Below are 16,177 nucleotides of genomic sequence, written 5' to 3'. Positions count from 1 at the left end.
TAACATAAACACATAGTAATGAGTAAGCTAGAAGGATACATCAAATGCCTAGCCAAGGACTTGTACTGGAAAAACAGTAACTATACACATGAAGTAGCCTTACCTCCAAAGCCATAATCCCTTGTCTACCAAGTACATATCCAATAATTATTTTCCTTTACTTCATTAAGCCATTTTCCTTTTTTAAAAAAGTCTTAAAGTATATTTAGAATTGTATGTATGTGCATGGAGGTGGGGGTACACGTGCCACAGAGTGTGTGTAGAAGTCAGAGAACAATGTGTAAGAGTTGATTGCCTGCTTGCACCATGGGATCTGGGCATCAAACTCAGGTCACCAGGCTTGAACAGCAGTGCCTTTCCCTGATGAGCCATCTCTCTGGCCATGAGATATCTATTATAAACATTGAACATTTTAATTTATAGCAGCACTTCTCTGTGATTATGTTATATCATGTTGTTAGTGTTCAAGTTTGAATTGTTAGTGGCTTTTCTCCTCCCTTTATAACAAATCAGAAGCAGAGATGTCACAAAGGCCAGAAGGCCCTCAGAACATGGTTAGGCCAAAATCCTCTGCTGTAACATTTGGAAGTTATAAACAGACACAATCTAACCATGGTGACCATCAGCCAGATCACATATCCACAGCAAACCTCTAAACTTTAGAGTAAAAAGCAGTGTTTCCTAAGCTTCCTAATGCTGTGGCACTTCAATGCAGTGACCTCCCCCCAATCATAAGTTTGTTTCTATTTAATAGCTATAATTTTATGCAGAATATCTGATATGTGACCCTTAAAAGGGTTTTAACCCACAAGTTGAGAACCACTAGTCTAAAGGCTCTGCTTAAAACTGAATCATAACACTCTTCTACTCTATTAAATGTATCCTCATATCTGCTCAGCACTGAGAGAACACTGATGAGAAAGGTCCCTGCCCTGTGAGCCCTGAGGTGATCCTCAGAGGAGATCACATGAGAACTAGTAGAGGAGAATATTCTTTAGCCCATCTAGTAAGGGATGCAAGACTTCAAATAGAAAGGCATCTAGCCAGTCATGGTGGCACTCACCTTTGTTCTTAGCACCGGGGAGGCAGAGGTAGGCAGAGTGCTCTGCCAGGCCAGCCTAGTCTACAAAGTGAGCTGAGGACAGCCAAGGCTAGACAGGGAAACTCTGTCTAGAAAAAACAAAAAAGAAAGAAGGAAGGAAAATCAAAGAAAAGAAAAAGAACGGGTTCTCATGTCTGAATAGTTAGTTCTTCAGAAAGTTACAAGTGGTGCATTCAATAATTATACAAGTACGTTTTATAAGGTTTGTGGCTTAAAGCTAGAAAGGTGAATAGAAAGGAGGAGGGGACTACACAGGACAGGAGGGCCAGGTGTGGCCCTGTACCTTGGCACTTGGGGGATGAAGGCCAAAAGATCAAGAGTTCAAGGCCATTCTTGGTTACATATTGAGTTTGAGGCCAACCTGAAATACATAAAACCCTCCCACTAAACAAATTATTAGGAATGAAAAATCCTACTTACAAAGGAAGCTTCTCTATGCTCAAGAGGATGAAGCAGCAAAGCCTACTGTATCCGGTCATAAAGGTGGTACAATATGATATGAGACATCACATATGAGACATCTTCTGGGCATCTCTGCTTTGGCAATTGCTAGACAGACTGCCTGTGTGCTGTGTGATTCTATTTCTGGGGAGATGTGAGAAAATGTCTACTTACCCCAAATGGTGAAGTAAGAGGACAGACCAAAATGAGAATACTAGCAAAATCCAGTTTGATTAACTGATAAGTTTCATTACAATTATTTACAGAACTATGGTTGAGGGGTTACTTCCAGGAGCATAAATATTGCAAAGATAGCTACATTACCAAAAGCCCATCCCGGTATGAGAGCCAGCTCACAAAAGCTAGGATCCTGGAGCTCACTGTACAATCTGAAGGCCACATGAACCACTTGGAGAGTACTTCTTCCAAGCATGTCAGCTGGTTTCTGTCTCTTTCAGACAGTTTGGCTGACCTAGGATTGTCTCTCAGCCATCTGTATAGTTTATATTCTTGTGGGGAAAGAAGAGCCTACTGTATATGGTCAGTTTTAGAGACTTCCTGAAGATTTTGAGTTGTTTATTTCCTGAGCTTCAGTAACATCTTCCTTACAAGATGGAATATTTTATCTGGGAGAAAATTACTACACAACATCATGTGACCACTGATCACTGCAAAGTCTTGGGTTCTGGGTTTAGTAGGATAGTGCAGTATGTAAAGGTGCTTGCTGCTGAGTGTGATGGACTGAGTTTGAGCCCAGAACCCCATGTGTTGAAAAGAGAGAACTAATTCCTACAGGTGGTTCTCTGACTTTCACATGTATATAGTGGCACATATGCACACATATATGCACTCATATCTACATGTGATTGTGTGTGCTCATAGATGATAGATGATAGATAGATAGATAGATAGATAGATAGATAGATAGATGTAAAATATAAAATAAAAATGAAAATATGGTGGAAGTATCTCTAGGTGGCACCAGCAGATGACCTGGACATGTGCCTGTGTGTCATTGCTGGAGAGGGGAACATGTTGCTATGCCTCCCCACCTCCACCAAGCTAGAAGAAGAAAAAAAGAAGAGGATAAGAAGCCGGTATTTTTTTTTCCTTTGCTGGTCTCATTATGTGCCTTTTGCTATACTGAAAGTAAGCTGAAAAAGCAACTCTACTGTGAGGCTTGTGAATTATATTTAACAAACTGCCTGGCATGATGAGGCTTCCATAACATATACCATATTTCCTTTATAAAAATAAAAGAACTATTATGTTTACATTAAATATTTTCAGGTCATAAAACATCAAAAGACAGTTTTATTCATCCTCTTTTAACAAAGAGAAAGTAGTCTTTGAAAGACACAGAAAATTCTAAGCACCCTTGTTTAGACAGAATTAGTTTTTGTGTTTGGTTTTTTTTTGTTTTGCTTTGTTTTTTGCCCTCATTCTCACAGTGGAATCTTTCCTCCCCCCCCCCCCCCCATGCTATGAAGGCAAGCTGTTAGTGGCTACTTTATAAGTAAATAGGTCATAAACTGCACTCCATTCAACAGTGCATCTATTTATCCCACAGAGTGAGCACTGAGTCATTTCAAATATTGTGCTCAGCTGAAAGCAGAACTCAAAGAAAGTACACATTGAACATTTTGTTTTAAACACAATATCGTAATTGTTTCTCTTTTTTCCCCCTTTCTTTTGTTTTTGTGGTACTGATTGAATCCAGAGACTAATGCATGGTTGGCAAGTGCTTTTCACAAGAACTATATCCTCAGTCCTATTTTTTTAACTTAACTTAAATTTTATGTGCATATGTATTTTGTCTGCATGTACCTCTGTGCACTACATGCCAGCCTAGTATCTGCAAATGTCAGAAAGGGGCATCAGATAGACAGGATCCAGAGTTAAAGATGGATGTGAGCTTCCATGAGGGTGCTTGGAATTGAACAGTGGTCATCTGTAAGAGCAGCCAGTGCTCTTTTACAACTGGACTATTTGTCCAGTTTCTCTTTTTTTTAATGATGCTATAAACTTTTAGGAGTCTAAGTGAAGTCATATACCTGAGTAGAAGTGGTGAAACTATACAACTATCAGAAGACAATATAGGGGTAAATCTCAAGAAAGGGGGAACCAAGCAAGAACTTGGATGGTGATATTTAAACAGTTTTAAAAAGTTAAAACAACAAACAATTTGAACAAGGTTTTTCAGAAAAAGATACACAAATAACTACTCAACACATGAAAAGAGACCAGCAATACTCACCAGGGAAATATGCATGAACCACACTATCATGTCACTTCACACACTGAAGATAGCTAAAATAAGAATAACAACTGTTCATGAACATGTGGAGAAATAGTCTGCTAGTTCCTCAAAATTTAAGCGTATGGGCAGACAGAAGGTTCAGTGTGTAGGAATGCTTGCTACAAAATCCTAATATCCTGAGTTCAATATTACTACCCAAGTAAAAGTGAAAGAACAGACTCCACACATGTGCCATGGTATGCATACACACACACACACACACACACACACACACACACATCATACATACCTAATAACAGTGAATCAAAAATTGAATTATAAGCATTGAGTTCTATGACCCAGAAACTCTAATCTTAGGTAAATACCAAAAGAAACAAAAAGCAGAGATGGCAAGTGGGGTCAGTGGATAAAATCACTTGCCTCTCCAACCTGATGACCTGAGCTTGATGCCCAGAACCCATGTAAAGGGGGAAGGCGAGAACTGATTCCTAAAGTTGCATCTCACCTCCACAAGCATACCTTCATTCACATGCACACACATCATACACATTAATAATAATAATAATAACAACAACAATAACAATAATAAACAAAAACTAAAAATAAGATGTTTATACCAAGTCTATATACATTCATACTGACAGTATTCACAGTAGCCACACAGTGGAAACAACCAAACCCTCTTTAACTGATGAAAATGGATAAGCCAAACCTTTTGGTATAGTAGATATTATCCAGTAATAAGAAGAACAAAGATTTAATATATATACTATATCAATGACAGTTCAAACATGCCAAATAAGGGCTAGGTATGATGGTGCATGCCTTTAATCCCAGTATTCAGGTAGCAGAGTCAGGCATATCTCTGAGTTCAAGGCCAGCCTATCCTGCTACACTTACTGAGATCCTATCTCAATTTAAAAATAAAAAAGCTAATTCTGTTGGGCTGGATAAATGGCTCAGGGCCTCAAAGGACCCAGATTCATTCCAGTACCTACATGTTTGCTGACAACCATCTGTAACTCCAGCCCCCAAGGATCTGATCTCTTCTAACCTCTGAAGGCAATATATGCATGTGGTATACAGATAAACATACAGTCAAAATACCCATAAAAGAAAAGTAATTTAAAGCAAATAAATCCATATTTTAAAAATGAAAAACATAATTTTCTTTTAAATGCCAAATAAAAGAAGTCAGCCACACACAAAAAAGCATAGACTGTATGAACCCATTCATTTGAAGTGTCCATGGGGATAGAAAGGAAACTAACAATTATACAATTATTTAAAGTTTAGGGTAAACCTGGGGGTGGTGGCGCACACCTTTAATCCCAGCACTCGGGGGGCGGGGCAGAGGGAGGCGGATCACTGTGAGTTCGAGGCCAGCGTGGTCTACAAAGGGAATCCAGAATAGCCAAGGCTATCACAGAGAAACCCTGTCTCAAAACACAGAACAACACCAACAAAAAAAAAAAAAAACCCAAAAACAAATAAAGTCTAGGGTAGAGACAATTGTGAAGAGGACAGGACATATTAAGGAGTTCAAATAGTGAAACAGTACAAGGGACATATTCTACGCTGTGTGTGATGATGTAATGTATAATCCCAGTGCTCCAGAGGTCAAGAGATAAAATCAAGGTCATTCTCTGTCATTTAGGAATACAACACCAGCCTGGGCTACATGAAAGACCCTGCCCCCACTCGCATTTTTTAAGAAAAAAAAAAAAGAGAGCAATGAGGCCCAGTGAAAGGCTCAGTAGGTAAAGGTGTTTGATACTAAGCCTGACACCCTGAGACTGGTTGATCCCTACAGTACACACAGTGGAAGAAAACAACTCCTAAAAGTTGTTATCTAACCTCCACAAATCAATCAATGAACAGGGGAGGACAGAAAAGAATAAATAGTAAACATATCCTGGGAGGTTTATTGCAAGGACTTGGCTTTTTGGCAGTCTAGGCAAGCTTGAATTCATAGGATGGGTGGTTTGAAAAGAGAGATGGGAGTTCTCAAGCTGAAAGTGCAGTTTACTGGCAGAACATCTGCGGAAACCCTTTCACCTGAGTGAATCAGGCCCTCTTAGATGCACTCAATTAACTATAGACTTTAAGCACATCTATAAGATACCCCTCACAGCAATACACAGATTATGGTTTTGTTTTTGTCTGTCTTTGGGAGGGATCCTCACTACATAGCCCTTGCTGGCCTCAAATACGTGGTACTCACTCCTTAGCCTTCTGAAAGCTAGGCATTGCCACAGCTGACCAGTGTTTGATTGAACACCTGGAAACTGTGGTCAAATTAATGATGAGGAAGGGAAAATGGGGAATGTTTTTTTTCGTTTTTGCTTTTGTTTTTGTTTTGAGATAGGGATTCTCTGTGTAATCTTAGCTGTCCTGGACTCGCTTTGTAGACCAGGATGGCCTCAAACATAGAGATCTGCCTGCCTCTGCCTCCCTGAGTGCTGGGATTGAAATAGTAATCTTAACACAGGAAGAATTCCTGCTCCATGCTGCAAAATAAATTAGCTATGAGGATATTATGCCAAGTCAGAAAAGAAGTAATTTTGCCAGGACTGCACTTATGTAAAGTATCTCTCCAAAGCTGTCAAATTTACACAAAGTAAAAGCAGATGGCAGTTACTAGGTACTATAGTGTGGGACACAATAGACTAATTGTTCAGAGTGTACAGAGTTTTAATTTTACAAAGTGAAATGTTTTGGAAATCTGTTGCATGACATTGTGAATATCCTTTCTCAAAAGTTATTTATTTTTATTTTATATGTATGGGTATTTTGCCTGTATATATGCCTGTACACTAGCAGTATACAGTGTCCACAGAGGGCAGAAGAGAATGCCAAGTCCCCTAGAACTGGAGTTATAGACACCAGACACACAGCTGTGAGCTTCTGTGTAGGTGCTGGTAATCGAACCCAGGTCCTCTACAAGAGCAATCAATATTTTTAACCACTGAGACACCTTTCCAGCCCATGAGTATTCTTGACAATACTAAAACTAAACCTCAAAATGCTTAAGAGTGCATGCTTAGTAGGCACAAGGCCCTAGGTTTGATGCTCACCCCTCAAAAGGGGTTATGTTTATGTTGTTTATGCCACCTTTTTGTCACAGAAAACTGTGTGTCCTGTATTACCTGAACTCTGCTCCAGCCTACCCCCACTTTATATCTATATGTCATTTGGGTAGTCTCCAGAAAAGGAAGAAAATATTTCCTTCAAATGTAATCAAAATAGACTTAGCAATTTCAGGCAATATTGCCCAATGGCTTATCTCATTGTAGCCTATTTCATTTCAATAATCTCTTTCTAGAAGTTGATAGAGACATTTGAATTACACATACCAAACACTTGGAGTTTGAGTTTATTTATTTTCCAGTTTTCTAATACTTGACTATATTGCCAAGACAAATTCTTGGACTGTCTGGTCCTGTTCAGACTATGAAGAAGGGCAGAAGAACAGCGAGCAGCTGATCTTTTCTGAATGAGGAAGTACACAGCCCTCTTGGCCATCCTGCTTCCTCTTCTATTGCCTCTCTACCACTTTGTCCTAGAAGACAAACTCACTCAGAGTGAGAACCAGGACAGCTGGAACTGCTGAGGCTGGGCAGGCCTTCCTGGAGCTTCCTCCCTTTGCAGTTGCTCTTCCTTTTTGCGTAATGCCTTTGTCTTGGCCTGGTGCTTCTCAATTAGGTGACTCCTACTCACTGATCTCAATTTGGGGAGGGGCTGCTACTCACCTCATGTAGGCAAAACCCATGGATGCTGTCAAATGCCCTGCAATGAACAGAACAGGCCATAGCAAAGAAAGACACAGTTGCAAGTGTCAGCTGTGCTAAGGCTGAGCCCCAGGGCTTTTCAAGAATAGCTTCTTGTCTTCTGTGTCTTGATTTGAATCCACCTTTAGTTTAGTGAGTTCTTACCAGACATCATGAAAAAAATTTTATTATTCTTATTGGACCTTCACTATATATATTTTGTCTATCTCTATACTATCTCACCCTACTTCCTCCATGTATAATATGATAATGAGCAATGTTAATTCCTAAAATTTAAAGATTAGAGACCATGCTGATGAATCCCCTCCCCTTAAAAAGTGCTAGGGAACTAGTGAAATATAATAAACGTTTCTTTCCTGAAATGCATAGGACAATTTTAAGTCAATAGCAACTTGGCCTCTGACCATGCCAGCTCTTCATTTTCCTCTCAGGATTTATGACTCAGATCCTCTCTAAATGCTTCCTTCAGTTCTTATCTACCTTGGCAGGAGAAGGAATGAAACATTTGATGAAGATTCATAAGGGACACCCATGTGTGTGTGTGTGCCTAAATATATGTATGTGAATTGTGTTCATTCAGTTCCCACAGAGGTCAGAAGAGCGCACTGGATTCCTATGGGACTGGAGCTATAGGTGGTTGTGAGTTGCCTGACATGGGTACTAAGAACTGAACACTGGTCTCCATTAGTAGCAAATGCTGAGCCACCATCTAGAGCTTCCATGCAATATGTTCAAGTGGGAATACACAGAAATCAGGCAAGCTTAGTGTCACATGCCAGTAATCCCAGCAACTGGGAGGTAGAAGCACAAAGTCAAGGTCATTGCCCACTATGTAGAGCATTTGAAATCAGAAGTAAGCAAAATAAGTCAGTCTCAGAAAAACAAAAACCACATTTGTCTTATACATGAATCCTATATATTATATACATTAAATTATATGTATACATATACACATATATATGACAAAGTGGAAGAGGATGTATTTAGGGAAGTATAGGGAACTAACGGGGCGAGAAGGATAGGAAGGGAAAGGTAGGGAATTTGGGGAAAATATATGCTCAAGGTACATTATATAATTATTTAAAAATGTTCCTATGAAACACAATACTATGTGCAATGTATATATGCTAATACTAATACTAACAATAATAACAGTAACAATAAATAGAATACACCAAGAATTGTAATTTAAGACAAAGTAATTTCCTTTGGTCCTATTAATAATTTGGACTGATGACACTAAAATCCATCATAACTAAGTGCCGTGAAACTAGAAACTGAAACAAAATACAGTTTTGTGATTGTGAAGTACCAGGTGGGCCAAGGCCGGTAAGGAGTGTGCAGAGAGAGATCCAAGCCCAAAGCTGCTTGAGTGTCCCACTGGCTTCCGCGGGATGGTGGCTAATGTGGGTTGTGGCTCACGCCCAACTGGCAATAACCTCGTGGTATGCTTTTTTCCCCATAATAAATACCTTTGGGAATCAGATAAGCTGGACAAATCTTACAAATTATCTAATCCAGTGGTGGCTTACAAAATAGCATGTCACCAGCTTGGAGATAGAAGTGTCAATTTCCTATAATTGAACTAATTGTTCAAACACATACAAACCCAAAGTAGTGGACAGTCTATCCCCATGTTTGGTCTCCCCGATTTCTACCAGATTGTATTTTGGAACCCTAGAGTTTGTCTAAATGAATCAGTTCTAAGTTTCTATCTGGCCACTACTGAAAAGTAGATTTTGCAAGGTCAGATGGCTGAGGTTACTACTGCTGATGTAATCATGGACTCAGCTATTATCCCAAAGACAGTCCCATGCCATAATGATGCTGCCTACCTCAGAGATATACTGCCAAACCTTCTGGTACTAAAAATGACCCCAGCAATTGGTGGGTACACATGTTTTTGTAAGATCTTGACAGCCCTTTCCTCCTTTTCTATTCGAACTGGCCTTAATAACTTTCTCCTAATGTGGTAGTTCTTATTCTGTGGGTCTCAACCCCCTGAGAATCAAGGGACCTTTTCACTGGGATTACATATCAAATATCCTGCATATCAAATGTTTATACTACTATTCAAAACAGTAGCAAAATTACAGTTATGAAGTAGCAAAGAAAATAATTTATGGTTGGGAGTTACCACAACATGAGGAATTCTATTAAAGGGTTGCAGCCTTAGGAAGGTTGAGAACCACTATCCTTCAGACACAAAAGAAACACTACATTATGTATGAAAAGAAGCCATAATGTTTTACCTAGCTGTTTCTTAGTATGCTCAGATTTTTAAGCACCAAGCTATGAGAAAGGCTAGGCCACATAAAACCACTGGTAGCTGTGCCATCAGTATAGATGGCACACATATCAGATATGTAGATGAGTGAATCTTGTAATTATTCCTTCTGATAGTACATGGCCTTCTGGTCTTCCAACAGAACACTGTGAGTTGTGCAAACTGCCTCTGCCACACTGTAAGATAATCCAGCAGAGAGACATACAGTCCAGCCTGGCCTTGAACACATTATGTAGCCCAAGATGATCTTAAATCCTGATCCTCCTGACTTCACTTTCTGAGTGGTGAGAGTACAAGAGTGTGCCACCATGTCCAGTTTATGTGGTCCTGAGGTTTGAACCTAGAGTTGCATCCAGGCACTCCACCAACTGAGTAAAATTCACAGAATGCAAAAGGTGGGCATTTTTCTTTGGTAGACTGTTCAGAGATTATTAGAATTATGCTTCCAAATCTGGGAGACATTTGTTATACAGCTGTAGTAATTAGCCCATGCCTTTTCCACCTATGGGAGTTTACATCCTGCTGCTGAGGTCACTAGTCCAGACACTCCTGACTTCACTGTTGTTAAAAGCCTGGTCAAATATTTACCTTAAAGCAATCTTTCTGATGCTTTATAAGGGAGAATTTATCTGCTTCTCTGTTCTGATGTAGCATTTGCTATCTTGTGTGAAAGCCATGAACACTCTTGAAGGCACACATTATATTACCTCTTTTTTTCCTACCACCTGTATGTGACAAGACTATCAATTGCCTAAGCATGAATCATAGAGCTAAAAATTAACAGCTTTTACCATTTTGTGTATTTTTTTTATTAATTTATTCTTGTTACATCTCAATGTTTATCCCATCCCTTGTATCCTCCCATTCTTCCCTCCCTCCAATTTTTCCCTTATTCCCCTCCCCTATGACTGTTCCTGAGGGGGATTACCTCCCCCTGTATATGCTCATAGGGTATCAAGTTTCTTCTTGGTAACCTGTTGTCCATTTTGTGTATTTCTGTAGCTTTACACACACACACAAAAAAAAAATATGTGTACTTACTTTTTTCTCTTAAATCAATTTGTATATGAACATAGAATGCCATAATATGCATCATTTAAAGGGATGAAGGAAGGTATTTTCGTTCATTGAAATAAGAAGAAAAGGACAAATACTATGACCCTAATTATAGGAGAAACCTAGAATAGTTAAACTGATGGAGTCAGAAAGAGGAGTGGTACAGCCTCAGGGTGGAGCTCAGTCAGTACAGTGTTTCCCTGGTATTCTGGAAGCCATGACCTCCAGCACCACATAAACCTGGCAGGGTTGTGACCTCAGTACTTGGTAGGTGGGGGGCAGAGAGTTCAGAAGCTCAAGGCTACATAATGAGTTGAAAGCCAATCTTAGATACATAAGGCACAATGTTTAAAAACAGACAGAGAGAATGTTCTGAGATGGATAGTGCTGATACAGATGTACTTACTTAATGCCGCTGGTGTATACATTTAAAAGTGCTTACTGTGGGAAAGCTGTAGAGATGGCTGAGAGTTAAAGAGCACTTGTTGCTCCTGCAGCACACCCAGGTTCAGTTCCAACCAATCATGTGGTGGCTATCAATTTTCTATAACTCTAGTTCTAAAGGATCTTTCACCACACTCATGGTATACAGACATATGTGCTGGCAAAAATATCTACACATAAAATAAAAATGTATAAATCCTTTAAAAATAGTTCCCTCCATGGGTCCAGGGATATAGCTTAGTAGAATGCTTTCCTAGCATTCCCTGAGTTCAACCTTCAGTACTTGTTTTATTTTTTAAGTGGTTGCAATGGCCAAACATGGTAGCAATACCAGAACTCAGGACATTGAAGCTGAAAGCTTATGACTTTGAAAGTAAGCATTGGCTGCACAATCAAAAAAAAATATAGCTAGGTGTTAAGTGTTAGGTCCTGCAAATTTTGCCACATAAGAAGTCTCAGTTGTTTATATGACTTTTTTTTGCAGTGCTAGAATGGAATCCAAGACCTTATATGATAGACAAGTACTCTGCCACTGAGCTACACCCACAGCCTCCGCCTCTGCCCCATGCCAGTTTTCACACAATCTGTTATTTCTAAATATCACCAAGGAGTTATGCAAACCATGCCAGAAGCTCGTCTCTGGAAGAAGCCACACTGGTGCCCTCTAGGTGGTTTCATTTCTTCCTCATGAGACTTCTGTGGAAGGGAGCAAAGACATGTGCTCTGTGAACCACTTCTCTTTCCTATCACATGCTGCTCAGAGACTTTGAGTTGAAAGTTCAGCCCTGATATGTGAAGTCAACTGCCTGGGTATTAAAGTACCAAGAACTGGTTTTGCTTTCCAAAAGAATGCAACTTGTATTTTTGTCAAGCCAGTGATTGTGGAAGTTTTGTTTTCTTTGTTATCCCGTTGATCATTATTGCAATAGGAATTAGACATGAAGAGTCACTGAAGCCATTTTTTTTCTATTGACTCACTTAGAAAAGGTGATTTGGGGGCTGGAGAGATAGCTAAGTATTAGGAGCCCATATTACTCGTGTAGATGACCTAAATATGGTTTCTAGCACCCACATCAGGCATCTTATAGCCACCTTTTACGTTCTAGTTATAGGGAATTCAACACTTTGTCAAGTGCCTCTGCAGGCACCTGAACTGTCTATATACACATACAAACAAACAAAAAGAATGAAAGAAATTTAAAAATAATACAGGCGTAGTGTTCCATTCCCTTAATCCTAGTACCAAGAAGACAAAGGCAAGTGAATGAATCTTTGTGAATTTGATGCTAGCCTGGTTTACATAGTGGGTTTCAATCCAGCCAGGAATATACAGTGAGACTCTGTGTCAAAATTGGTAAGGCAATCAATTAAAAAAGAAGGAAGGAAGGAAAGAAACGGCATCGTGGCTCACTCCTGTAATCCCAGCACTTGGGGAGGCAGAGGCAGGTGGATCCCTGTGAGTTCAGGGCCAGCCTGGTCTACAAAGTGAGTCCAGGACAGCCAAAGCTACACAGAAAAACCCTGTATCAAAAATTTAAAAATGAATGATGTCTTTGATATGCTGTTGGGAGTAGCATGGAAGAAAGGGGAAATAGAAGGATCCACAGGGTCCTGGGAACCTACAAGAAGAACGAATACAGGAACACATCAAAGATATCATTCATCATGACCAAGTAGGCTTCATTCCAGGCATGCAGGGATGGTTTAATATACGGAAATCCATCAATGTAATCCACCATATAAACAAACTGAAAATAAAACACCACATGATCATCTCCTTGGATGCAGAGAAAGCATTTGATAAAATTCAACACCCATTCATGTTTAAAGTTTTAGAGAGATCGGGGATACAAGGCACTTTCCTCAACATAATAAAGGCTATATACAGCAAGCCAATAGCCAAAATCAAAGTAAATGGTGAGATACTCAAGGAAATTCCTCTAAAATCGGGAACAAGGCAAGGCTGCCCACTCTCTCCATATCTCTTCAATATAGTACTCAAAGTTCTAGCCAGAGCAATAAGACAACAAAAGGAGATCAAGGGTATCCAAATGGGAAAGGAAGAAGTCAAATTATCCCTATTTGCAGATGATATGATAGTGTACATAAGTGACCCTCAAAATTCCACCAGAAAGAAAACATTTTATAAATGAAAGAAAGAAAAGGAAAGAAATAAAGGAAGGAAGAAAAGAAAGAAGAAAGAAAGAAAGAAAGAAAGAAAGAAAGAAAGAAAGAAAGGAAGAAAAGAAAGAAGAAAGAAAGAAAGAAAGAAAGAAAGAAAGAAAGAAAGAAAGAAAGAAAGAAAAAATGATTTTAAAAATTCAGGGGTATTTTATAACCTAAAATTTTTCCTTTTGCTGTTCTGTTTAAAACTACATCTAATTATTGGGCTAGACAGAGAGCTCAGTGGTTAAGAACTGGTATTGCTCTTGAAGAGAACCTGAGTTCAGTTCCCAATACCCATTTCAAGTGAATAACAGTTGCCTGTAACTCCAGCTCCAGGAGCTCTGGCACTATCTGACCTTGAGTATCCATATACATGTATAGACACACACACACACACACACACACACATACACACACACATACCCACAAACACACACGTAAATTTTTTATAGTCTTAAAATATATCAGATCATTTTCTTATAGTGTTATATAATAAGTTATCTGTATTGCTGTATGTAAAATATTGATGTACTTTTTTAAAAATGATTCTCATCAGTTGCCACTAGGGTGGCAACATCTTAAAACCCTTCATGGCAATCATTGATACACTATTGTGATACGAAGGAAGACAGGGTGACCTGGAAGTCCAACTGCTTCCTTAAGATCATTCAACTTTTGGAAAATTACCCACAGTGTTTCATTGTGGGAGCAGACAAAGTGGGCTTGAAGCAGATGAAACAGATCCTCATGTCCCTTTGAGGAAGGCTATGGTACTGATGGTCAACATCACCATCGAAAGCATGGCCATCTGGGGGCATCTTGAAAACAACCCAGCTCTGGAGAAATTGCTGTCTCAAATCCAGGGGAATACAGCCTTTGTGTTCACCAAGGAGGACCTCACTGAGATTAGGGACATGTTGCTGGTCAATAAGGTGCCAGCTGCTGCCTGTGATGGTGCCATCACCCTATGTGAGGTCACTATGCCAGCCCAGAACACTGGTCTGGGGGCTCGAGAAGACCTCTTTCTTGCAGGCTTTAAGTATCACAACTAAAATCTCCAGAGATATTACTGAAATTCTGAGTAATGTGCAGCTGATAAAACTAGAGACTAGGAAAAGAGAAGAGAATTTAGCATGGAGACAATCCAAGCTGCAATGCTTTTGGAAGACAGAGAACTCATGCCCTTCTAGACTGGTAACCTTAAAAAGAAAACGGAGAGAAGGGCTTTGAGGTTTGAGACACCTCTCCTAGTTGTGAATTTTCCAAGGCTGCAGTTGTATATGATTGAATTATGATTAGGCGTAGTACAGTAGCCCTAAAACTAGTAGCTAAAAGCGTACATCTTTGTAAATGTCATTTTTATTTCTTCAGATGTTAGGGGATGAGATGAGAGCCATATCCAAGCTTTACAAATACATGGGTTGCATTGATCCCAGAGTATTCCAAGCTCTATCCTAAGCATAGGCCTGGAAGATTCCAGCCTCTGTACAATCTAAGCCTGGTCCTCAAAGGTTCATCTTCAAGCCTCCATCTGCTAAAGTAGCCCTAGAATATTTTCACCCTTCAAGACTTACTGCTGAATAAGCTCACCCTTTCTAGTTCTTTCTGAACCCTGGCTAATTGGTTCAATTCAGCTGTTCTACCTCAAAACTCCTTTCCAAGATGGCTAATTTAAGCTGGCTTCTCTCAGCTTCTGACTGAATTTCTCTGCTTGGAATTTCTCTGCCACTGAACTCTATGAACCAAACTTCACTGACTACACTGACTGAAAGGAACTGAACAGAACTGTATAAACTTAACTAAACTCAACTGCACTCAACTGAACTGCACTGAACTCAACTCCACTCTCTCTCCCTCCTGTCTGTTCTCATGAGAGTTGGGCAAATTCTATATCTGACTCATTCTGTCACATCTTTCTCTGATTCATCATTTTGTCAGACCGTCAATTAGAAATCACTTCCAAACATGCCTGTTTCATTCTATAAACTAATCTTACTTTCATTGTTTGGGATTAAAAGTGTGTACTAAGAAATTGTCTGTATTCTAGACAGATCATACTGTAATTCAGGCCATAACTACATTCCAGCTGGGTCATATAGACCTGTAAGTTCTTTAGATGTGATCCCTTGCCAAAGCATCTATATTGCTGATTTAAAAGTCCTCACACATCTTAAATACAACTTTATAAATAAGCAACCCAAATATAATATGACACCTCCAAAGACACAAAAGCCTCAAGTTCTTCCTAACTATACATATTGTCATGTATAGGGTTGGTCCTTATCCTTTAAAGCTTAAATCCAGCTATGCAAAGTCTACCCATCCAATCTTACTTCAAAGTAGCAGAATGGAAGAAGAGCAGAAGAGGAATACATGTTATCTCCCTTCCAAGATGTCCCCCAAATTCCACCCAATATTTCAGTATATTCATTGATTGTAACTTATCTGAAATGAAGTGACAAATGTATTGGTTTCACTAGGAATCAATATACCAAGTGAAGGCCTTGGATTCCTTTAATTTCAGAGGAAACTAGAGAGTAGATGTTTGGTAGGCAGCCACAGCCTTGACCACAAGAGTGTGATAGCCCAAAAGGCCAATTCAGTGGGAAATCCAATACCTTTAAGCACAC

At 39.5% G+C, this 16,177-nt stretch overlaps 1 pseudogene; it reads left to right on the top strand.

The window, feature by feature from the left end:
* Window positions 1-8,988: 8,988 nt before the first annotated feature.
* Window positions 8,989-14,777, top strand: LOC127184650 (60S acidic ribosomal protein P0-like; annotated as a pseudogene).
* The last annotated feature ends 1,400 nt before the right edge of the window (window positions 14,778-16,177 follow it).

The sequence above is a fragment of the Acomys russatus genome, chromosome X (assembly GCF_903995435.1).
Source record: "Acomys russatus chromosome X, mAcoRus1.1, whole genome shotgun sequence".
NCBI classification, from domain to species: domain Eukaryota; kingdom Metazoa; phylum Chordata; class Mammalia; order Rodentia; family Muridae; genus Acomys; species Acomys russatus.
The sequence above is the reverse complement of the archived record's forward strand: the minus strand, read 5'-3'. Positions and strand labels throughout refer to the sequence as shown.